The sequence below is a fragment of the Pan troglodytes genome, chromosome 3 (genome assembly GCF_028858775.2).
Source record: "Pan troglodytes isolate AG18354 chromosome 3, NHGRI_mPanTro3-v2.0_pri, whole genome shotgun sequence".
Taxonomy (NCBI): Eukaryota; Metazoa; Chordata; class Mammalia; order Primates; family Hominidae; genus Pan; species Pan troglodytes.
This window is the reverse complement of record NC_072401.2, coordinates 75,995,037-76,021,042: the sequence shown is the minus strand read 5'-3', so window position 1 is coordinate 76,021,042 and position 26,006 is coordinate 75,995,037.

Sequence of the window (26,006 nt, the reverse complement as noted above, 5' to 3'; positions counted from 1 at the left end):
ACAGAATGGGAGAAAATTTTTGCAATCTACCCATCTGACAAAGGGCTAATATTCAGAATCTACAAAGAACTTAAACAAATTTACAAGAAAAAAACAAACAGCCCCATCAAAAAGTGGGCAAAGGATATGAACAGACACTTCTCAAAAGAAGACATTTATGCAGCCAACAGACACATGAGAAAATGCTCATCATCACTGGTCATTAGAAAAATGCAAATCAAAACCACAATGAGATACCATATCATGCCAGTTAGAACGGCAATTATTAAAAAGTCAGGAAACAACAGATGCTGGAGAGGATGTGGAGAAATAGGAATGCTTTTACACTGTTGGTGGGAGTGTAAACTAGTTCAACCATTGTGGAAGACAGTGTGGTGATTCCTCAAGGATCTAGAACTAGAAATACCATTTGACCCAGCAATCCCATTACTGGGTATATACCCAAAGGATTATAAATCATTCTACTATAAAGACACATGCACACATATTGTTTATTGCGGCACTATTCACAATAGCAAAGACTTGGAACCAACCCAAATGTCCAACAATGATAGATTGGATTAAGAAAATGTGGCACATATACACCATGGAATATTATGCAGCCATAAAAAAGGATGAGTTCATGTCCTTTTCAGGGACATGGATGAAGCTGGAAACCATCATTCTCAGCAAACTATCACAAGGACAGAAAACCAAACACCACATGTTCTCACTCATAGGTGGGAATTGAACAATGAGAACACTTGAACACAGGGAGGGGAACATCACACACCAGGGCCTGTCGGGGATTGTGGTGCTAGGGGACAGATAGCATTAGGAGAAATACCTAATGTAAATGACGAGTTGATGGGTGCAGCAAACCAACATGACATAAGTATACCTATGTATCAAACCTGCACGTTGTGCACATGTACCCTAGAACTTAAAGTATAATTAAAAAAAAAAAAATAAAGACTTTGGGGGAATGTTGAAAAGGCATGATTGTATTTTGCAATGTGAGAAGGACATGAGATTTGGAAGGGGCCAGGGGCAAAATGATATGGTTTGGCCCTGGGTCCCAACCCAAATCTCATGACTAATTATAATCCTCAATGTTGGAGGTTGTGCCTGGTGGGAGGTGATTGAATCATGGGGGTGGTTTCTCATGGGTTAACACCACCCCCCTTGGAATTGTCATGGCAAGCGTGAGTTATCACAAGATCTGGTTGTTTAAAAGTGTGTAGTACCTCTCCCAGTCTGTCTTCCTCCTGCTCTGGCCATGTGAAAATATGCGTGCTTCCCCTTTGCTTTCTGCCATGATTATAAGTTTCCTGAGGCCTCCTCAGCCATACTTCCTATAGAGTATGCAGAGCTGTGAGCCAATTAAACCTCTTCTCTTTATAAATTACCCAGTCTCAGGTTTTCTTTACAGCAGTGTGAGAACAGGCTGACCCAATACCTTAGAAACATATAGTGAAAACACCTCTCATAAAATGTTTGTGGATTGAGGGAACTTTAAGAATGTGAATTAGTAAAATATTAATGTGGAGTTTGAATACGCTATTCAAAAATTGGGGGTACTACGAATCTGTGAGTTTTTTATTCTTTAACACATTGGAATAACCCTTTGTTGTGCTGTATGTTTTTTCTCCTCCAACTAGATATGCTCTTTGAGGATCAAATACAATGTTGAGTGAATAATGTTGTGTAAATGTTTAGCAAAGAAATTATTGCTAGATACCCAGTGGGAGGTACGTACTAGAAAGAGCATGTAGGTGATGAGGGCAGTCCTTACCAATGAGCAAGGCAGACTCAGCACAGTAAAAATGAGTAATAAGAGGCTGAGAATTTTTTAAGGAGCTTAGAAGATTCTATTGAGGATTTTTATTAAAGATATCAGACTAAACACATGCCTCAATGTTTACTGCCTCCTTAAATTCCACTGAAATAATAGTAAAAGGATGAAAAAAGGCATAAACATATAAAAATAAAGAATTTTCAAGAGGAGACAATAGCAACAAAATTTTGGAAGTTGGAAAATACACGGATGAATAGTTACTGATTAGTAGGCCCAAGAAAGCTGAATTTTAAATGGGAGGAATGGAGACACAATTTACAGTAAAGAATTCACAACAATCTCAAAAATTTGAGGCATCAGGCACTTCTAGAAGTTGGGAGAGAGTAGAGCTAAAACAAGCAGTATTTATTGAAAGTCTGTTTAAGAAGCAGTTAGACCACTCATATCCCTTCTCTTATCCCATGGAGCCAGGTGACAGGCTCTCTCTCACCCTAAAGAAGACAGAGGGTTGGTCTTTGAAAAGGTGAGTCATAGTCTCTAGATTAGAGAACGTCAGTCACAGCTGAGGATGGAGATGATGTAATAAAAATAGGGAGAAAAAATGAATGTTTACTGAATGTTGAAACTCAACCAGTCATCTCCCCCTACTTGGCTCTCAAAACATTGAAAATCAGATTTATATCCTGCATGCAAAACACTAGTAAAGGCTTCTCTGTAGACCCTGATCAATTCCCAAGAAAAGACCTAACACTCTTAGAGTTCCCCCAGAAAATAGCCTATCCAGCTCACCCCACCATGAAGTTCACAGTCAATGACCCCACTGGCCAGAGTTTCCAATCTGTGTTCCAGTGTCCCACTATCAAAATGATCATGCAGTGAAATAGACATAGTAGGGGAACGCCTCAATATAAAAAAATAGAGACAAAGCAAGTTAGAGGAAACACAGACTATGAAAGGAGAAGAAACACTAGGGGTAGGGGGGAACTACTATTATCAGAAAAGAAGAAATTTCAACCATGAAATGGGCAGAAAACTATTAACATAAAGAATATTCAGAGCAAAGAAGAGGTCTTAGAAATTAGAAATAAGATCTCAGAAATTTAAAAAGACTCAAAAGAAAGACACAGAAAGAACAAAATGAAAAAGGGAAGAGACGTAGGAGAGAACAGATAAGAAAATACTAGAGGGCAAGTCCAAGAGCTTCAACATCTGAATAAAAGGAGTTCTGGAGAAGATGTTGTCATCCACAAAATAATTGAAGAAGATGTCCCAAAACTGAATGAAGTACAGAGTTTCCAGAGTGAAAGGCAATCATTGTGAAATTTCAGAATACATGTCTAGAAGACATTGTTAGTACCTTGACCGGGCCCCCTTTACTAAGCCAATGCGTGCAACTGCTCTGCGTGTTGGCTGCTAATAACCTACAGACCTCTTCTCTGGAGAATTGCCTTCAGCAAAGCAGAAGCTGTGTCATCTGGGAGGTTCCAACAACCACTCAACTCCTACACGGGAGAACTCACAACCAATGACTAACTGACTTGAAGGTTCCAAAGGTCAGTCACCTTGTCTCAAAAAGGGTACGAATTCTGTGGTTCAACTCTTGCTCCAGGGCATTCCACTGGATCAGATGGAAGCTCCAGTGGAGACCGCATCCTTAGCTCATTCCCTAGACCCAGAGTGCTTCCTTAGCTTATCTTCTTTCCCAAGATTAATGCCTCAATTAATCACATGCACTCAAATTTCTGTCTCAGATTATTTCTAGAAAACCCAACCTAAGGCAATAGGAGAGAAAAGATTCTAAAAGCTTCCAAACAGAAAAACAGATTTTATACAAAGGATCAAGAATCAGAATGGCATCAGCCTTCTCAACAATGGAAGCTAGAAGGCATGGGAGCAATTCCTTAAAAATTCTGAAGAAAAATAAATTTCAACGTAGGATTCTATGTTGAATATCTGAGATAAATGGAATCCCCCTTGGGTAAATCAAAGACATTTTCAGAATCCCAATTCTCAAAAAACTTACCTCCTATGTACTTCCTTCTCAAAGGTACTTCATCAAAACAAAGGAATAAACCAAGAAAGAGGCAGATATAGATCAACTGAAAAAGCATGCGATTCATAAATTTGGAAAGGAGAGCTGTATTTCTCCTAAAGGGTTGCAGCCTAGAGGCTGGCCATCCCGCAGGCTGGAAAGCATAGCCTCTGGAAGAAGCTTCTCCAAGAACAAGCACTTGGAGGAAAGGAAGGAAGGATGAGATAGGAATTTATGCTGAATGGGTTGGCTAAGTATACATATTCAACAGGTTATAGGAAGAGCTTTGAACATTTATGAAGGGGAGGCACACACATGCATAGAAGAATAGCATGTATGTAACATGCATCCCATGTTCAACTGGGGGTGGAGACTTAATATTTAAATGTATTACAATGAAGCCGTATACATCAAAAGGTGAAGTAGAGGGTGCAAAGGCCTTCATTGTGCAGCCCTCCATAGACTGGCCAGAACCACTCCATGGTCGGTGGTCTCTTATTAGGAAGGAATGCTGGTCACTTGCTGTGTCGAAACCACAAAAGGGAGGGGCAGCATCAGGTGGTTGGTTAAAATCAGTGGTGATTTCTCTTCAGTCCTTAGGGAAAAAAGCCTAATGGCCGTTAGTGAAGGAGGAGGTATAATGAGGTATGTACCACTTCCCATCCTGTCATGGCTGAGAATTCAGTTTTTAAAGGTTTCTCTGGAGTCCTCTTGGCCAAGAGGGGGAGTTCATTTAGTTGGTTGGGGGACTTAGGATTTTATTTTTATTTCTCACATAGAATGCATGAAATAAAAGATCTAACAGAAGGGAAACGTGACACCTCTTCAAGCATAAGCAATTAATAGAATTATCTCATGTATGTAAAAGTACTGAGAGTTACACAAGTGGGGGAGACCTTAGAAATATAGTAGACATAGTTTCATAGAAAACTGGGCAAATGGGCTGGGTGCAGTGGCTCATGCCTGTAATCCCAGCAATTTGGGAGGCTGAGGCAGGTGGATCACTTGAGGCCAGGAGTTCGAGACCAGCCTGGCCACATAGCGAAACCCCGTCTCTACTAAAAATACAAAAATTAGACAGATGTGGCAACATGCACCTGTAATCTCAGCTACTCAGAAGACTGAGGCAGGAGAATCACTTGAAGCCAGGAAGTAGAGATTGCAGTGAGCTGAGATCACACCACTGCCTGGGCGACAGAAGAGACTGTCTCAAAAAAAAAAAAGACAATTATTTATTAAATTCAAGGAAAACAAAATTTTGCTAGGAAAGTAATATACACGACTCAGCTACAGAGTTTACAGAGACATTATTATATAAGGGCTACCTATCAATCAAATTACAATTATAATATATTGAGAAAAGGGGGTCAGAAATGTCTGTGTGTGGCTGAATTGAGTGGAGGTGGGAAAGAGGGATAAATGCTCATTTCCCATGATTGGAATGGTTGGAAATCAATAGACAATGCTTAAAACTGAAAATTCCTGAGTTTCAGTAGAAGCATATGATTTAAGAATTTGGAGATAAAGACCAAAAGAAAGGGCCAGCAGATTTGAAAGCAAGAGTCATTTGGGAGTGATGAGCAGATGCAGAGAGGCTGCTGTGTTTTTCTAAATGTCTTATAGATGTATTTGATTCTTTAAATCATGTGCAGTATAATCCTGATTTAAAAGAAAAAAAACAAATAAAACGTTAAAATGCCTCCAGGAGCAGAGGATACTGACTCTGTTTTTGGATAAAATGCTGTGAGGAAGTGATTTTGATCAGGTCCTGATTTAGAGTTCAGGGTGGGGAAAATTTTTTCTCAAGGGACCTAAGCTGCTGAGAGGAAAAAGCTGACTGTAGATCCCAGAGGTGGAAGTTGAGTGCCAAAGCACAATGAGCATAAAAGCACTCTGACCCCAAGGTCAGAGCGGACCCTGCTGCTGGTTGGGAGAAGAGTGACAGGAGGCCAGCGTTTTATGGGATTCACAACTTGTGAACTCAAGTGTGGTCACACATTCCAAGTCTAGACATCTTTTAGTTCAAATTATCTGCCCCATAAAGTGAAGCAATCATAGCAAAGATTTAAAGATGCATATATTCCCACATATTCCTAAATCTGTTATCATACTTCTTATGGAAGCTGACAGCCATAGATTACTCAGTTCAGACATCAGAAGCTGATATAAACCGGCAACTGAGTGCCTTAAAAGTGTTCTACCCCAAGTAGAAGGAAGTGTTTCAGCATGCAGGAGCAGTACCAACAAAAAACAATGGAATCAACAGTTTGTCTTGCTTTGCACACAAAGTGCAAATGAAGAGCTCTAGTCAGAGAGCTTAAATGTGACCTCTCCAGCTAGGGCAGCTCATCAAAATTGATGGCCAGTGGATTCCACAGCCAGCATTAAATTACCAACCAACATCTAAGAGGTCCAAACTCCTCTCTCCCTTCAAATAACCCTAAAAGCCTCCCTCGAAACTTTCTAACCTCTTGTACCCACCCACATTTAAGTGAGGCCACCTCCCTGATGGCAGCCCTGTCTCACTTCTCACTGCACTAATCTAACAGGAGATCAAGGATGTCAAATATCTCCCATTTCTTTTCGCCCCTGGTTACTTTGGAAGCATCCCTCTTAAACACCTCTCCCAGTCAGGCTAGTCCTGGGCAAAGGAAAGCTGTCAGATCTCATAAGAAGGCAATCTGCCCTTCACTTTGCCAATCGCTAGATAGGATCAAGAACGGCTCTTGGGCATTGGATCCAAGGTTACAAGGGAGATGTCAACCATAATAGTGGGGTTAAAAGCAAGCCTTAGACCCACCCATGAAGCCCCTCTTTGGGAAAATAACTGAGTCTTGCAACCATACAAGGGTTAGTCCCAATAAGCCCCTTTTCTCCAATGCCCTTAGACTAATTAGTGATAACAATACATCACACGGTTGAGAAAATGAGAGGGAAATGAATGTTTCTAGACCTGTACGGAAGCGATTTAAGAGTTGTTAGGGAAACCACCTCCCATATTAAAACAAAATGCAGAACCTCCAAGGTTTAGCAATAGAAGCAAAAGCCACAGGAGTTGAAGCTGAAATAATCTAGTGGCCACCACTTAGTGCCACTAAGTACAGTATCAAGGTTAGAATTCATGTTCTAGGATCTGGCTGATTTAGATTCAAATCCTAACTCCTTTACTTCAGAGCTGTGTAGGGTTATTAAAGAAAGTATCTAAGTCCCCTGAGCCCCAATTCCTCATTAGTAAAATAGGTTAATAATGTATTCTTTAGGGAGCGACAGCAGGAGGCCTGAAGCTAGTGTATTGAAGTGTAGACACATGCAGGGTGTAACAATTGCTCATTGAATGTCAGCTGCTGTTGTTAGGATGGGATTGTCTTCTCCCTAGGGTTTGATCACTATTACAGATGCCATCTCCACCTTGATTCCCAGAAGGGTAATGCTCCCTCCTTTAATGATTTACAGTGTTTTTTTTTTTCCTGTGCACCTATATCTATATACAGAAATATATTTACAAAGTTACAATCTTACTAATAAGTGACAGAGCCAGCATTTGACCCTGTGTTTGTCTGACTCCTGAGCTGCAATGAAGAAGACTCGAATGAGTCCCCAAACCACAGGGATGCTATGCTTAGGACAGAATCTTGGTGACAGACCAAGACACTGATTAAGAGGCACAGTTGGTGTGCCATTTTCCTCTCATTCATTTTCTTGCTTCCTCTTTCTCTCTACAAGCAATTGGGTGGATGAGTTGAGGTAGAGCCCACTCTACTTCCTTTAAGGTCCTTACTCCACCGGTCTAGATAGAGGGTAGAAGGATTCGGAGTGGCTGAAGATGTAAGCTGAGAAAGTGAGTTTTCCACTGTCACTTATTGATCAACTGTGGTTATGATCAGGCAAAGTCTACTGATGGCAGATTTGTCCTGGCTATTTCTGATGTCCTATCAGCTACTATATAGACTGAAGTGCAATCAGTCCAGTTAACACAGAATTTTTGATAAGGCCTAAAATTCCAAATCAACATTCCAGCCCTCCTGATTGTGCCATAAATTCTGGGACTCCGGTTCCAGTAACAACTGAGGCAAACAGAAATATTTATCCTGAATTGTCCTTCTACCTGAAGTACCTGTCTGACCTTTAATTTGTCTAAAAGCTACTCAAGAGCAGAAACTGCATCCTCTACTTATTTCATCTCTTTAAAGCCTGGGACACAGTGTTGAATAATGTCTTTTGCATAGACTTCCTTTATTGACCTTTATAGATTTCTGTAATAGGGTGATATGTGCAAATATTATTAGAATTATAAAGTATTACATAGGTAAAGACAAAGGATGTTACCCAGTGAATAAAACCAATCCCAGATGATCAGAAATTCAATATAAAAAATTCAAACCACCTATCAATGAAGAAAAATGTAGTATTTATCAAACCTCTAAAATAGAGATAATTTTCTAAGCATAGAAGTAATAAAATAAATAATGAAGGAAGAGATTGACTGGTTTCAGTACCTTTTAAAATTTAAAGCTTAAGTAAAAAACAATCTTAAAGACTAGAATAAGTAAGTCTTGAAAATATGTTTGAAAAAGAGTTCAAATTTTTATTCAATAAGGAGCTCATAAAAATTTTAAAAAAACAAAAATCTTAATCTGCCAGTAAAGAAAATTACATGGACAAAAATTCCAAAAGAAGATGAGTATTCTCATAAAAACCTGTTTGCAAATATTTATAGCCACTTTATGCATAATCACTAAAACTGGGAGACAAATGTCCCAGCTGTCTGCCAACTGGTAAATGGATAAACAAATTGTGGCACATTCAGACAATCAAGTACCCCTCAGCTAGAAAAGGAACAGACTACTGATACATGCAACAACGTGGCTGATCTCAAAATCATTATGCTAAATAACAGAAGCCAGACACAAAATCATACGAACTGTATGGTTCTATTTGTATGACATTCTGGAAAAAGTAGGAGTAAAAAATCATGAGAAAACAGATTAGAGGTTGCCAGGGGTGGGGGATTGACTACAAAGAGGCCTAAGAGAACTTAGAGAGTGATGGAAATATTTTATATCTTGACTGAGGTGGTAGTTATATGATTATAAACACTTGCCAAAATCATATGCCTAAAAATGATTAATTTTACCGTGCATAGATTGTATTGTAATAAACCTGGCTTCAAAATAAGATTATTAAAAAGTGTTTCACATTATTAGTAATCAAATGAAAATTAACATGAGGGGGTCATTTTTTAATCCATTAAATTTACAAATATAATTTATAATATCCAATTCTAGCAAGGCTTCAATGAATCTTGTATTTTCATATAGTAATGTTGGTGATGTGAATTAGAATGACTCTTTTGGAAATCATTGTTGAAATATGTAGCAAGATCATAAAAATGTGTACCCCTTGACCCAGCAATACCAATGATGGGAATCTATATCAAGGAAATTTTACAAAATGGCTTGAAAATAATCATATTTATGGAATTATGTGTTATAGATTGTTAATAATTTTAATCAACTAGAGGAACTCAGTTTCCAATAGTGGGGGAAGGGTTAAATTATCAGGGAAAATTATATGAAAACATTTTGCAACAATTAAAATGGTCATGATAAAGTCCATATAGTCACATATACATTTGGAAGTATGTATATAATATAATGTTACTGAAGAAAGCCAACATGGATTAGCCCACATGCATTCTGGAAAGGCAGTAAGTATGGTGGTGAAGAGCATAGCTTCCAGAGCTGAACTGCCTGGGTTCATATTCAACCCCTGCAACCTTCTAGCTCTGACTTTGGGCAGCTTACTTAACCTCTCTCACACTCACTTTCTTATTTGAAAATAGAAAACAAAATAGTAGCTTCCTCATTGCTTTTTTCAAGGGTTTGATGAGTTCATAAATCACATAAAACACAAAACTACTTGGCACAAAGTAAGCACTGTATGTAATCATGTGCTATGCTGTTTTATCTCTGAAGATGTAAAAGGACTGGACAAACAGTATTATTTTGGTGTATGTGGCTGTGGAATTATTACATTCAGATGATTAAGATTGCTGGCAATTTCGGCCACTTTTTCAATTTTTGCATTTTGAAAAAGTCAATTTGATTTTTAAAGACTTGCATAGATCCCACTACAGTTTTACTTTCAGATTTCATTGAATGAACATTTTCTCAATCCTTTTTTTTCCCCTTTCGCTTGCTTGCTAGTGGATTTCCAAGTGATGGTGTGACAAAAGGGCCAAAGGGCTGTGTACACCAATGATTCCTGTAAATCCCATTGAAAGAGACACTCTGGATGATAGGAAACACTGCGTAATGACTGAAGTATCAATGAATGATTGATGCTATAATTAGTATTAATATTAATTATAGATTTTTTTATATTAAATAATCAAAAGGGCCTCAATTTCTGATAGCAGGGGAACAGTGAATTATATTATAAAATAGTTACTTAAGGGATAATTATCAAAAATTAAAATTATGATTATAAAGATTACATGGTCATATGTATGTATGGAAATGTGTAGAATACAGTGTTAGTGAAGAAAGCTAACTATTTCTGTATCTTGAACCATGGCTTAAGATGCATGGGTGAGGAGTGAATTCCTTTATTGAAGATAGGGAGAGTCTGTCCCAAAGCAGTCAAAGCATGGCTCTGCCTTCTCTCTTGAGAGCTGGCTTCGAGAATGAGCTATGTGCTGGGTAGGACACAAGTGGAGCCCTTTCTCACGGGGAAGGTTGGCCACTACTGTGGCGCCTTCTTGTGTGTTCCCTCCAGCACTGCTAGACAAGCCCGACCTCGAAACAAATCTGGGGAAATTTATGCTGACACTTGGTTCCACATCTGGAAATGCTGAGGGTCAGTTATGATTCTTAGCATTGTGTTCATTCTCTTCTTGAGCAAAACTTCAACTTACCTTGCAGGCCAGTGCTCTTTTTTCCAGACACCCAAGGCATTCCAGCAATCTCCTTTCCCAAAACTCAATGGGTTTAAATGTTCAGGCCAGAAGACCTGCAATTTCCAGTGTTTTCCATTGCAGAACTTTAGACCTGGATCTGCTACCTGTTAGGTTCTGGCCTTAAGGAGATGTATTTTAAATAGTACTCCCTGGATGAATGATACCATTTACATTTTTTTCTTCAAAGAACTTCATGTGTCTTTTAGGAACTGATTAAACTTGGCAATTAAGATCCCATGCCTTAGGCCTTTCTGAGGGGAAAATGTTAAAAAGAAACAAATGAAAATTTTTATCAAGTTAGAAAACCAATAAAAAATAAAAGTGAATTAAAGGAAGTTTTTCTTGTTTTATTTTACATAAAAGAAAATGGGCCGGGAATGGTGGCTCACCCCTGTAATCCCAGCACTTTAGGAGGCTGAGGTGAGAGTATCACTTGTGCCCAGGAGTTGGAGACCACCCTGGGCTACACGGTGAAACCCCAGCTCTACCAAAAATACAAAAACTAGCCAGTCTCATAACCCAGTCTCAAAAAAAGATAAATAAAATGATCAGCTAAAGGAAATGGAAGAATCATCTACTTCACAATTAAGAGAGTTTTATCTTTATTTTTCCTATCTTTTGCTTCACGGTTTGTATAATTCATCTTTCAGTGGAGGGAAAAAATTGTTTATTTGTACTTTGACCTAGTTAGAGAAAAGGGGTGAGAGCAATTAAACATCAAGAAGTACTTTGTTCATCAATAAACTGCTATTCAAAAGGGCTGCGCTAGCTCTCCACCCCCACCTCTTGTTTTCAATGTCATAATTATTTATAGGGCCAGTTGGAGTCTCAACTCTGCTAAAACAATTTATTTGAGGGCCTCAGCCCTTATCCCAAGCACAAAACTGCCACATTAGGCTTCTGGGCAAATGTTTGTTCATATGGGTCCTAACTCAGTTGTCAGTTCTGTGAGAGAGAGAGAGTGTGTGTGTGTGTGTGTGTGTGTGTGTGTGTGTGAGAGAGAGAGAGAGAGAGAAAGAGAGAGACAGAGAGAGAGAGAAAGAGAGAGACACAGCACGCACACGCGCAAGAGAGAGGTGGCGAGGGTTACTCTTAATCTGGGTTTTTCTGGAACATCTGAGCACATATTGTGGCTGAGCACTATGAATGATGCAGTAACACAAGGTGAGAATCTCTTCCTTTTTCTGTGCCAATAAGTTAGTCCTGACACTGCCAGAGAGACAAATCCCCCACCCACTGTCCACCAAAATGGGAAGGCCGTAGGCATTTGATTTGCCATGGCCAATGAAACAAGACCACCTCTGAGAAGAGCACATGTGTGTTGGGTGGGGTCAAGATATCCTCATTGGATATAGACATCCAGGCCTCATGTTCCTTGACATGGTAGTATTCAGGAAAGCTTTGAAAATCTGTTTTGGCCTAAAGTGCATCTGACACTAGGCAAGTAAATACACTATAAAAACTGAACGCCAGACCCAGCACCCTAGTGTGGTATTTCCTTAGACCTCAAAAGTCTGATCAAAGAAGGAACATATTAGCTTAGTGCAAAAGTAACTGTGGTTTTTACCATTACTTTCAATAGCATAGAGGTTAAAAATATAGACTCTGGAGCCTGACTTCCTGCATGTGGGTCCCTGCCCTGCCACTGATTAGCTGGGTAAACTTAGGTAAGTGACTTAACCTCTCTGTTTATTTTTCTGTAAACAGGAGATGCTAATTGTACTTACCTCATAAGGCTGTTAGGAGGATCCACATTTGCAAAATGTTTAAGCCAGTGCCTGGAAAGTGCTATGTAAGTGTTTGCCGAGTAAAATTAATAGATTTGTGAAACAATTTCATTCCCAGTCCCATCTGTTTTCACCCAGGGATTCTGTTTGATTTAAAAACAGTTATTAAAAGTTTCTTGGCTGGGCACCGTGGCTCACGCCTGTAATCCCAGCACTTTGGGAGAACAAGGTGGGCAGATCACCTGAGGTCAGGAGTTCAAGACCAGCCTGGCCAACAAGGTAAAACCTCATCTCTACTAAAAATACAAAAACCAGCTGGGTGTGGTGGTGGGAGCCTATAATCCCATCTACTTGGGAGGCTGGAGAATCGCTTGAACCCAGGAGGTAGAGGTTGCAGTGAACTGAGATTGCACCATTGCACTCCAGCCTGGGTGATGAGAGCAAAACTCTGTCTCCAAAATAAAAAAGTTTATTGCTTGCCCAAGATCTTTTATCCTTGACTTTCAAATTAAATGTATTTGGGTGAGAACAACTTTGTCATTGGAAGTAGGAGCATTGAAGAGACGAGCATGATGAATCAGGGTTAAAATGTTAATTCCACACTCAATAACTATAGGGACTTGAGAAAGTTTCTTCACTTCTTTGAACTCAACTTATACATCAGTAAATTGGGAATAATGTGAACCTCTCAGGGATATCATGAAGATGAAAGTTATGTGTGAAAAGTACTCGGCACTTAATCCGGTGGAAAAAATGGTTATCTTCTTGATAAGTTCCAGGCTGTATCTTTTTGCTTTAACCTCCTTGCATTCAACTCTTACAATCTTTTAAAGCCTGCCTGGCTCACTGATTCATAGTAGATTTCATAGTCTTCTTCTGATATAAACAGTTGAAACTTTATCTTCTTTGGGTTGTTTTGCTATTATACACGTACTGGTGAGATCCAAAGAGTGGGCAAAAATTATATTGACTGCTAAGAATATTTTGAGAACAATACATTTCAGGAAAATCCTCGAGACCTGGGTTGCTCCTCTTTAAGATCAATCAGCAATGCGCCCTAGGGATTCTCTCACATTTCTGCCGTTTGCAAAACTCTATACCATTAGGCAGATGTCACACAGAGCTGCTTGTCTTTTTTCAACAGAATTTTTTTTGAAAGGTGAGCTTTTTAAAGAGAGTTTTTCTATATTATTTTTTCATTGAAAATTATAATTAAAAATGTGTCAAAATTATCCATGATTTTCAGCTGCCTGACATTTGTCTCACATATGTTTCTTTTTAACACAAATTTTTTTTTCTCCTCAAAGTCAAGTTTAAGACCTCAAATCCTTCTTTAAAAAGTATTTAAAAGATTGAGCAAGTTGCTCTCCGTGGGGTTTGCTGACGCAGGGCCTCCTGTGTTTGTTTTTACTAAAGAATGGCTGTTTCCCTGGTCTGGTTACTTTACTCTCTGTATTTTCCTTGGAAAAGTCACCAGACTGACCAACTGTCTCTCCTGGAGAGAAGAATCCTGTAGCTGTTAGTGTGCGAGCCACGATGTGCTTCTGTCACAGATAGACAAGCAAATCGCAAGCCCTGGAAGACCCTGGGCCGTTCCACTCCTCCTGGGATGCACTCTAAGCCTCAGAGACACCAATGTCCTCTCCAAAATGCCTTACTATCTGCCCTGTGTTGCTCCATGAAAAAATTAAGTTTCTGTGCTCAAGCAGGCTAGGAGAATCTTTGAGTTAACTTATGATGCAAATTATGCTTCTTTTCTCAATGTTACAATGCAACATTAACATATGAAAGTTGCCATCAGTTTCTTAGTCAAGAAATTTAACTTTGCCTCATGCTAACTAGAATTGTTTAACCTGGAAGCCCACTTTTCAATGTTATCTATTGCAAGCCTGGGAACTTGGGGTTCTGCAGAAGATACCTTGGGAACCTGTGTTATATTAAAGAGTGCTATGACTTGGAAAGTCAGCTGGACTCAAGCTAATGTGCCAAGAATGGTTCAGAGTGACAATTTGTCCATCTTCATCAAAGCTCCTCTCCCTCTCACCAACTCTGGCATGGAGAATCCTACTCCTTTAAGCCCGCACCAGTATGGTTCAAGAGTGGGGATGCAACAATGGAATACCATTCGGCCCTAAAAAAGAAGCCAATCCTGCCATTTGCAGGATGTTATGCTGACGGAAATAAGTCAGTCCCAGAAGGACAAAGACAACATGCTTCCACTCACAGGAGGTAAATAAAATCATCTAATTCATAGAAGCAGATAGTAGAATGGTGGTTGCCAGAGGCTACAGGAGGGGGATATGGGGAAACATTGTTTAGCGATAAAAGTTTCAGTTATGCAAGATGGATACGATCTTCTGCTGAACATGGTGGCTGTAGTCCATAATACTGTATTGTGCACTTAAAAATTTGTTAAGAGGTAGATCTCCATCCCATGTTAAGTATTCTTTTGTTTGTTTGTTTTGAGACAGAATCTCACTCTGTTGCCCAGGCGGGAGTGCAGTGGAGCAATCTCAGCTCACTGCAAGCTCCACCTCCCAGGTTCAAGGGAGTCTCCTGTCTCAGCCTCCCAAGTAGCTGGGATTACAGGCGCCTGCCACCAAACTCAGCTAATTTTTTTTGTATTTTTATTAGAGACGGGGTTTCATCGTCTTGGCCAGGCTGGTCTTGAACTCCTGACCTCAGGTGATCCACCTGCCTTGGCCTCTCAAAGTGCTGTGATTACAGGTGTGAGCCACCATGCCCAGCCCCATGTTAAGCATTCTTACGACAACAACAAAGAGACACAAGGAAACTTTTAGAGGCGGTGGATATGTTCATTACCTTAATTGTGGTGGTGTTTTCATCGCTGTATGCATATGTCCAGGCTCATCAAATTGTATATAGTCAGCCCTCTGTATCTGCAGGTTCCACATCTGTAGATTCAACCAACCTCAATTGGAAAATATTCAGAAAAAAAAAACAATGAAAAATAGCCATACAACAATAAAATAATACACATATTAAAAATACAATTCACATAGCATTTACACTATATTAGGTATTATAAGTGATCTAGAGATGATTTAACATTTATGGGAGGATGTGCATAGGTTATATGTAAACTCTTCACCATTTTACATAAGGGACATGAGCATTATGGATTTTGGTATCCTCAGAGGTCCTGGAACCAATCTCCTGGTGTTTGTTTGTTAAATATCTACAGTTTGTTGCACATCATTTATGCCTCAATAAAGCTGTTTTTTCAAAAAAGTGTGAGTATGCCAAGTGAGTATGAATATGTGCACTGTGCCCATTTATGTGGTCGCATTCCAAAATCAGATGGATGATTTAGGTTATTTATCACTTTGCAGTACTTACTCCTCATTTTCACCTTGTCTGCACTGATAATTTAGATTGAGTTAGATATCTGGAGAGAATATCTGTAAGAAAATAGAACAAAATTAGTGTTATAGCAGAAGGTGAAAGCAATGCCATCGCAGCACACCAGCCATGAGGATCCATAAGTTCTGCAGCTGTCCTGCTGAAACTGCCACCACCACCAAACTGCCCACCGTGTGAATTTAGTCTGGTTTCCTGACATGTCTTTACCTCCTCTTCCCGCACCCCCAACCCCTGCAAAAATAGGACCGATTAAGATCAAGATATATTTAGGCTTGTTCAATAACTTCTATTTATCTTGAAATAAAGTTCAGCCTTTCTAAATGTTCCGCGAATCTCTGCAAGATCTGACCCCTGCCTTCACTCTTTTCCTGCTTCATGTGTTAGAATCTAGGCATTTGTTATTTTCTCCCAGTTCCCACAATACACCATGCTTTCTGCAATTCCCTCTGCTTGAAGGTCTGTAGCTCATTCCCTTCCCTCACCAAATTCTCCCTGGCCCCCACCACAGCCTTGTGCCTAGCTGATTGCCCCTCATCTTTTATGTCATTGTCTAGACATCATTTCTTCCAAGAAGCCTTTCCTGACCCTTCCACAGAACTGGGTTGGCTGACCCTTCCCTGGCCTCCCTTAGCAACTACACTACCCATTTCATTGCATTCCCAGCCCTCCACTATAACTGAGTCTGCTTATTGACCTGTATTCGCCACGGGACTATAAACTCCACAGGGGCAGAAACTCACTCTGCATTATTTGCCATTATACCCTCAGGGCCTAGCCCAGAACCTCTAACGCAGCAGCTGTTCAATAAACACATGTTGAATGAATGAATCAGTCAGTAAGTGGATCAATCTTACCCTTGTTGCAACATATAATAGTACGATTCTATCATCAGAGTCCCAAACCTCAAATTCTCATTTCCCAGTTTTTTAGATGAATGGTATAATACAGTCCAACTACACAGTCTTTCTGAAGTTATCTTCCTCAAACACATAGGTGTGTGTAGCTGGGAGGGCTCCCTGTAATTGACAAAAACAAAGTATAGCCTCATGTTTCCTGCCTGCCTGTGTTGAGTCAACCAGCTAGGGCTATGCTTTACTTTACCATAGATTTTATATCTAAATGATACTTCATCAGACATTATATCTAAATCATCAGATTCAAAACAATTTAACTGGACCTACACTCAGTCTTGCCAGAAAATCTGCTTCCCGTTTTCATGACAAGTCATGCATGCTCTGGGGCTTTCAGAATCTTGCTTCTATTTTTTTAGTCTCATTACATAATAAAACACAGATACACATAGTCACACACAAGCTCAACGAGACCCATGTTTTTCACTGTTCTTTTACAAACTGAAATGCAATCTTATCCAGCTGCCAAATGCATATTCTAATAAGATGACAAGAAATTATTTCCCTAATGCAATAATGAATCAGTCTGTGTCAGACAGGACTGTTCACCACAACGCCCTTCCTGGTTGGAAAGCAAAGCTTGTAAGCTGGATGGTTTCAGAGAAACAAATTGCTCCTGGCTGCAAAATGCGATGACTGTGTAGTTGACCAAGAAAAACACAAAAACACCCCTAGGAGATGAATTACTTGAAATTAGGAAGGCTGCATTCCTAGAGCCAGATAGCAGAACTATTTCGCCCCCATAAGACATGATGCTGGAGTTAGTCAGGCATTTCCAGGATTCATGCTTTGTGGGGAAACATGTTGACCCCATTGCAGAAAAGTGTTCTGAGAGGGACACGTTGTAAGCATAACCACTGCATACTGAAGGTTTTGAATAATATTAAGGGAAGGCTTTCTCCAAAAACTCTGCCACCACTTCAATGACTGGAATTATGGAAAGTTTTATGGCAGTGGGAGATGGCTCAGGAATAGGATTGTAAAAGGACTCTCCACCCAAAACTGTAGATTGGCCACTGACCATATGCTTTACCCTTTCAGTTCTCTGGGATGTCCAAAACCCAGGAAGATAATCTTCCTTTGTTACTGTACTGCAGGTTGCTCAGCTCTCAAAGCTCATTCTTCACTCTTTGTATTACTATAGGTACATACCATCAGTTAGAAGGTGTCAAAGAATGTAGGGAATGACTTGTAGGGAGGGCTGGCATATGAATTAGAGTAATAGTAGATGCTAAAACAGGTAAACTCCAAAATCCCTGTGGCTTAACACAGTGAAAAATGTTAGAGGCTAACCAGCTGGAGATGGGAGCATAGCAGGAGGCCATATCCAGAGACCCAGACTGATGGGGGCTCTGCCTTCAATATATGGCTTCCAAAGTCACCCTGGGCATGGACATCCAGTCAGCCTATGGATCAAGATGGAACATGGAAGACTGTATGTGAGGTTTCTATGGACCTGGACTAGAAGTGGTGTAACCCACTTTTACCCACAAAACTCAAGCACTTGGCTCCACACAGCTGCAAGGAAAGCTAGGCAAGTGGTCTGGCTCTGGGTCCAGGAGGTAGAGGAAACAGGTTTTTGGTGAACATATACCATTCTTGGCCACTGTTCAACACTTTAGTCACCAAATATCTATTTCACATGTTCTCCCACATCAACAACAAACTTTCCCCTTCCCCAAGGGAGATAACCCAAAGTCCCACCCAATCACTTCAGAGGATAGCACCTCGAAGGGGTACTAACTCCTTTCTGTCTATCATATCCAGATGCAGCTCCTTGTGATCCAGTCACCTTTGAACTAAATATCACATACACACACACACACACACACACACACACACCATACAGTGGGAAACAGAATAACCACAATGAAAACTCCCATTCACAGATAGGAAGGATGGCGAATACTCAGCAGTCACTGGGATATAAGCAATGACAGAATCTTGGTGGGCAAGTATTAGAAAAACTTCTACTCTGACGCTAGGAGAGCTTTCTTGATTAGACCCTGGTTCTGCTATCTGAGAAGAACATTAGACAGAGGTCTACTTTTCTCCATGACCCATGGCTCTACCCTCTGGGACATTCCTGCTTGTTCCTCATGACCTCCTTGGCTACATTTGAAGTGGATGTTGGAAAGTATGCCATCTTTAGAGGTCAAAACTTGTTCCCGTGGGTTCAAATTTGGGGTCCCAAATGTTATTTTAAGTCTTAATTGGGAAAATGATTTTTTAGTCCAGGTTTATATTTCTTTGTTCATATTTCTTTGGCAATAAAATTTCCTCAAAACATAGTATGTTTCCTATGTATCTGTTTCCAATTAGTTGCCTGTGTCAGTTCTTAGAAATAATTCTCAAGTCGGATACAGTTCTTTGCTTCTTTGGCCTTATTTGACTCTCTCTCAATTTAATGTCAACCAGCTTGAGGCCATGCAGCTTGGATAGAAAAGCCATATACCTAATCTGATCTTTGCTATAAATCTGAATCTCAGTGAGCCATTATTGCTTTAAAAGTTTCTCAATATTAGTTCCTACTGTTTGAGGCCTAGAAGCAGATGAGTTTTTAAATCTTTCAATACCCAAATATCTGGACTCCATAGATTCATTTTTATTTATGATTTCAAATCAGCAAATCCTTGTCTGAACTAATCCCTTTCTTTGATAAGGAAAGGGATTACTTTGATATTTGATAAATGCATCCAGTCACAACAAACACACACTGTTAACATTCTACTTTCCAATCTTTGTTCTTAAAGTAATGTTGATAGCTACTTGGTCTTCCTGCCAAATGAGCTCAAGTACAGTTTTAATAAATGTTTTGCCACTACAGGTCATGGATCTTAGACTATCTTTCCAACCTCCAATAACACTACGTACCACCTGACTACTAAAAATGTTACTTAATTTAATTGGAATATTTACTCCATTGATATTTAGTGTAGTTAATGATATATTAGGGTTTTATTTACATCTTACCATTTATTATAGGTGACTCATTTATTCCTTTTTATCTCTTTTCTTGCCTTCTTTGATTAATCAACTCTGTGATTATTCTACTTTTTTCTTAATTTAATAGTTAAACACAGTTATTCATTTAGTGGTCACTTAGACATGAAAAATGTGTCCTTCACTTATTACGCTGTAGTACAAATTACTATTTTTACCAATTCCTACATAATGTGAAAGCTTTAGAAAACTTTAACTCCAGTTATGCCATTTCCAACTTATGTATTAATGTTGCCCTGAATATTCTATCCATATATTATACAATTAATATTTAATCAGTATTTGTTTATATGTATCAGCATACAGATAGCAATATTTCTGTTGCTCTTTAATTTCTTCTTACAATTCTGGGTTTTCCCTGGGATCACTTTCCTTCTCTCAAGAATTCATTTTAGAATTTCTCTTATTGAGGGCTTGCTGGCAACTAAATCTCTTATTTTTGTTCATCTGAAAATGTCTCTTTTCCCTTGATTTTTGAAGGCAATTTTCTTGGGTTATGGAATTGTGGATTAACAGGCATTAATTGTGGATTAATGTCTTTCAGCATTTCAAAAATGTCATTTCCTTGTTTTGAAGTTAGTTGTCAGACTTGTTTTTGCTTCTTTGAAAGTAATGTGTTTTTCTCTAGCTGTTTTTGAGACTTTTCTCTTTGCCTTTAATTTTTAGCAGTCTTACTATGATATATCTAGATGTGACTTTTTATTTATTTATTTAGAGGCAGGGTCTTGCTCTGTTGCCTAGGCTGGAGTGCAGAGGTGCAGTCATGGCTCACTACATCCTTGACATCCTGGGCACAAGTGATCCTCCCAGCTCAGACTCCCAAGTAGCTGGGACTATAGGCATGTGCCACCATGTCTGGCTATCTGTTAAACTATTATTATTTTGTAGAGATGGGGTCTCTCTATGTTTCCCAGGCTGGTCTCAAACTCCTGGGCTTAAGCAATCCTCCTGCCTCAGCCTCCCAAACTGCTGGGATTACAGACATGAGCCAACATGCCCAGCCTAGATATGACTTTCTTTGCATTTATTCTGTTTGGGATTTGCAAAACTTCTTGAATCTGTGGGTAAATATCTTTCATCAGTTTTGAAAAATTCTCAATTACTATCTCTTCAAATACTGTTTTGTTCTATTCTCTCTCTGACCCACTATTTCTCTCTGCTCTCCTACTGCTACTCCAGTCACACATATGCCCCACATATTTCAATGATCTTTCTTGTAGTCTCATTCTTTTTTTCTCTGTGTGCTTCAGTTTGGTTATTTTTCAGTTGACTTATCTTGTGTTTCACAAATTCCATCTTCTGCTGTGTTTATCTGCTGTTAAATACATCTAATGAGCTCTTAATTTCAGGTATTGTGCTATGCTTCTAGAATTTGATTTTATTAGATTGTTTCTTGTAGATGCCAATTCTCTGTGAAATTCTATTTTATCATCTGTTTTTCCTACCTTTTCCTCTATTTTTATAAATAAAGGTGTCATAGTTATTTTTAAGTTCTTATCAGGTAATTCCAATATGGATCTGTTTTGATGGTCTGGTTTTTTTTTCATTCTTATCATCCTGTCTTTTGACATAACCAGCAATTTTTTTAGTCTAATGAAGGACACTGAATATAAAAGGTATAGAGACTCCAGATGATGCTATCATCTTTCAAAGAGCATATATTCTACCTTCCATTAGACCAATAGATGCTGTTATATCAAAGTTCTGTTGCAGCTCCCACAGCTTTAATACACCTCTTATTTGCCCCTGAACTTTAAGGTTTTTAACTGAGAACCTAATACATTTTACCCAGCCCTCCTCCAGGCAGATCTTGAGCCAAAATTCTGCTCTGATTTTCAAAGGCTGTCCACTAATATCTGTGATCTCCCATTTAGTACAGACCTCCAATTATGCAAAAATCCTCAAGGGATAGGAAGTCATGTGCTTGAGGCCTTCAATTCTCTTCTGAAACATGCAGCTCTTCCTCTTCTGAAAGGTACAAACCTGAGATTTTTAAGCTTTCAGCCAGAGCCCAAATATGGCAAATACTCCTAGGATTATATTGGATGTTGAAGTCAGTTCAATTCTCTGAGGTCACTCCTCTCTGAAGTCTTATCCCTAAAGTTGTTAAAGCTGATGAGCTTGTCTCATCAGCTTTCCAGATCTCTGAATCTCCCAGGGAAGATCTTTCTGTGTGTATGAGATTTATGTTTAAAATCAATTTATTTATTTTAATTGACAAATAAAAATTGTATATATTTGTCATTTACAACATGATGTTTCAAAATATGTATACATGGTAGAATGCCTAAATCAAGCTATTTATCATATCATATTCATTGGCTTACATACTTACCATTTTTTGTGGTAAGAATACTTAAAATCCACTCTCTTAGCACTTCTCACTAATACGTGTTGTTAACTATAGTCACATGTACAATAGATCTCTTAAATTATTCCTCCTATGTAACTGAAATTTTGTAACCTTGATAAACATCTCTCCAACTCCAAATCCCTTCCAGCCCCTGGTAACCACTATTTCACTTTATACTTCTGTGAGTTTGATTTTTTAGATGTCATATATGAGTGAGATCGTGTGGTATTTGTCTTTCTGTGCCTGGCTTATTTCACTTAACATAATGTCCTCAAGATTCATTGATTTTGTCACAAGTGACAGAATTTCTTTCTTAAGGCTGAATAGTATTCCACTGTGCATATATACCACATTTTTTGTCCACTCATCCATTTATAGACACTTAGGTTGATCCCACATTTTGGCTATTGTGCATAATGCTGCAATGAACTTGGGAGTGCTCTTAGACATACTGATTTTCTTTCCTTTTGATATATAGCCAGTAGTAGAATTTCTGGATCTGGGAGATCTGGATTAAACTTCAGGTTCTCAGGCCATGTACTCAGGCCATCTCAGGGGATTTTGAGAATGCAGGACTTGTGGGACAGAGTCTAGAAATCTTCCCAGATGATTTGATACAGCTAGACCAGGGATTATGTGCTGAGAATACTGGCCCACATCCTTGGCCCTTGTGGTACCATCTCTCTCAGGATCCCCACGTACAGAATTTACTTTATACATGGTGTAATTAATTATGTAAATACAGGTGCTAATCTGTCTGCCAGAGCACCTTCTGACACTGCCCCCAGGACTCCTCTCCAGGAGGGGTCTGACACCATGTACCAGCTACTGCTCCAGATATCAGGGCCTTGAACCACCCAACACAGCATGTTACTACATCCTTACTTATACAGTTGCCATCCCACTGCCATTCCAGCCAGAAATCTCAGATGATGCCTGCTGCATCACACAAGCTCATGAATCCTCCCTCCTTAGATTGGATGGAATGTCATTTCTTAACGTGGCTTTTCTTCTCGGACCCGTGGTGGAAAGAAATGTTTGAATGAGGTGCCAATGGGGTTCATCCATGAATTATCAACTATTTCTTAACACACAATTTTATCTGTGGCATAGAACAGAACTTTAGTGTTAGAGTATTTTTTCTATGTCTCTCTATGAGTGTCCCTGGAAAATATAGGTTAACCATCTGCAAAAACTTGAGCCTTGTGGGTTGGTAAGAATTGAACCCACCACCAAACTTCTTGATGAGTAAGATTTTTTTTTTAATGCCTATATCTGTCTGTTATTTGCAGCCAAAAGCATTCTAACTCATGCAAATTTAGGCACACCACAGCATTATAAACAGCAACATCCTGGAGGCATATACTCAGAAGCACAGAGCTCTCTCTAATCAGGGAACAATGTGGGGAAAGTAATTAACGGCTGGTGATCTTCTTAGTGTGAACCTGATTCCAGTGAAACCAACCTATCCCTTATATCTAAGTTTTGTCCTGTAGACATGATGACTTGTAACTCTACATCAAGTTGTACCAGGCATCGTTTCCTCTGGATTTTCATGCCTGGGAGGAACTATAAGAGGAATTACAAAATAAGAAAGGCAAACAGTGTGTCTGCTAGAAGGCAAGGGCTTGAGGCCACCTGTGTCTCGTTATGGGTCATGACTCATTAGACCAACTGCTGTTCTCACTTGCCTCATTTTTTCCACAAGAGAATAGAGAAATAGCATCCAGGGAGCTGCTGGAGAAAATCTTCACATGCTCTCTTTCTAGAAGAGCTCTTTCTTCCCTGGTATATTTTTATTCTTAGCTAGATGCATCTCTAGCTAGCCCAGTACTAATTTACCCTGAAGTGATAAGGTACTCAGTGCCTCCTAAATTCTCACCATAGAAGGTAATAAATTTGAAATCAGTGTTCTCAAAGAAATCCTTCAAACTCCAGAATCCATGCTTCGGAATATTGTTGGACCTCAGATGGGTCTTCATAGACAAAGGAAGGCAGAACTTTTTCTAACATGTCAACTTGAACAATTTAGCTTCAAAACCAACAAGAGACCACCAGAGTGCTATTACTTAGTGGGAGGCCTAAATTCATGTGTGCAATAAGAATAATTGCTACCATTTACTGAACACTTTTTATGTATGAGGCACTGTGCTAACTAAGCACTTTACTTAGGGATATCTCTTGTAAACATCACAACAATCCTTTTAGGTTGGTTTTGGTATCCCCATTTGACTAATGAAAACTCATTTTCCTGATTCAAAGAATTGGAATAGCTCAGCAAAACATGCATGAAGCAGAATAGGAATAAATAAAACAAGAGCTCAATGACAGTGATAAATTGCAATAGACACACTATCATTTGGGGGAGACAACAGACACAGGCCTTGTCTCAAGTAAGGGTAGCGACCCCTCTTCAGTTTCAGCTTCTTTTACTGTGAGGGAACACAAACTCAGTGAGTCCAGATCTCCAGTTTTTCAAGAGAAAGCAGAAATCCAAAATTGTATGTGAAATTAAAATCTTATTGTTAAACTTTGGCAACTATTAAAAAGATTTTCAGCTGTCTGCAGCCAAACAAAATACAGCTGTGGACCGGATTCAGCTTGTAGGCTGCCTGCTTGCAAACTCTGTCCTCTGTCCTGGGCAATTGGGAATCACTCGGGGTTCTTTTGTTCTCTTAAAGAAACATGGCTCCTTCAACCAGAGGCCAGAGTGCTTTCAAATATCACTAATGGTTCAATAGTGTGGCTTAACCATTACCCACCCACCATCCCTTAGGAATACAGATATCTATGACTCCTGGTGACATTCATGCATAATTTGTAAATACATTATCCTGTGAGACTTGAGGGATCCAAGCAGTACTTGAGGGGGTACACAAGAAAGAAGAAGATACGAGAGAGAAAAGGAAAAATGAGAAAGATGATAGGGGCACCCTGCTGAGGACTGCCACCTCCTAACAGTCTCTGGCCCCTGCCTGTTTTCACCATTCAGACCCCTGAAGCCCAGTGTTCAGAGCCTGGGCCCACCATCCTTCATTTCTGATTTCTCTCCTCCAAGGAGATAAGGACGAGCCAGGGCCTCTCGGTGTGTTTTACATCAAAGGCCACTGAAGGGTCTTGACAGGCTGGATGTCAGTGCTGTAAATAAACCATTAATCACTCTGCCATTTCATGGACACACTCTTCCCAGAGGGCATGAACTTTCTCCAGGGCACTAATATAAACCACATCTTTCCTGAGCCAATGGGGGAGGCAGAGTGGGGCGTCAGAGCTCAGAGAGCAGGCTCCCTCATTGACACAACCATTACTCTCCTCTTAAAACCACAGGTCCCTGTAGCTTGGAAATGGTTAATGAAAAGAGATACGGTTGAAACGGATTCAACAAATGAAGTCACAGCTTTGGGGAATGTGTACACCCCAAGGCAGCTCCTTCTATCCCTTCTAAACTCTCCACCTCTAAAGAAGGTACCAAGAGAAAGGCCACAGAGACACAACAAGATATTAATGATTTCACCACTGACCCAAAGCAACACTCCTTTGGCAGTTCTCTATAGTCTGATTTCTAAGAATTAGAGCCCAGAAAAAAAAAGGTATAAAATGCTTTTCCAGAATAGTTCCCCTCTATGTGTGGAAGTTGGAGTCACTGGACCAATGGTCCTAACTTGGCCAAGGCTCCCTACCGTAGGCCCCATCTTTAGTACAGATGCTCCTTGAGCTTCTGCTGTGGGGAGACACTGCTTGAGGTTCAGTAAAAAGACAGATGAGGCCTTTGCTTTCATGGCCTCTTCATTCCTGTTGGGTCAGGCAGCTGCTGAACAAACTGGATCAATTTAGATAGTGATAAACCTATAGAGAACACAA